Genomic DNA, 738 nt, shown 5'->3' with positions numbered 1-738 from the left:
ACACCACACACACACACACACACAAACAGCAGCTCGCACAGACACCCGAATGCACGCAGCAGATCTAATGACCTCGGGCTTTTGGCCCAGTTTGTGCCATGTGCCATTCCTCAGATACTTCTGCAGTAGACGAATACGCTTCCCTGTAATTACAAGTCTCTTTCATCTCGCTGTCTTAAATCACACGCACACACACAAACACACGAACAAATGCTCACAGTGGCACAAACATACACAGGCGCGCACCCACAAGTGACTACAGCAAACTTTCTAACTCTTTGAAGAAAGGAGGATAAGGCCTATTCGCCACCCCATTTGTCACCTCCAGAACTGTTCTATTCTTACCATTGAACCGGTAGACATCAATTATTCACAAGCGTGAAAGAAAGAAGGCAGAGTAATAGAGACAGAGACACAGCAGGAAACAGAAGGTAAAGGAGAGGAAGAGAGAAATGGTAAAGGTAGCCATAGATTGATATGTTAAAATAGAGATTGAGCAGACAGAAACACCGCGCAGCCGGACAGGTCCAGGGAGGCAGACTGTTCAGATAAGAAAACAGTTTATCAGCCCATCAGTAATTCTTTCATGTCCTATCTGCGTCTCTGGCCTGTGTGGACAGAGCCGAGCCTTGTTGTCTGACAGGGGTTGCCTCGTGATAGCTTTGGGAGCACTAAATAATGTCAGATATCTCCCCGCGATGCTGCTCTAATGTTATCTTTCCCGCCATGCCTGCCACG

This window comes from Austrofundulus limnaeus, unplaced genomic scaffold, assembly GCF_001266775.1.
Source record: "Austrofundulus limnaeus strain Quisiro unplaced genomic scaffold, Austrofundulus_limnaeus-1.0 Scaffold20, whole genome shotgun sequence".
Lineage (NCBI taxonomy): Eukaryota > Metazoa > Chordata > Actinopteri > Cyprinodontiformes > Rivulidae > Austrofundulus > Austrofundulus limnaeus.
The sequence above is the reverse complement of the archived record's forward strand: the minus strand, read 5'-3'. Positions refer to the sequence as shown.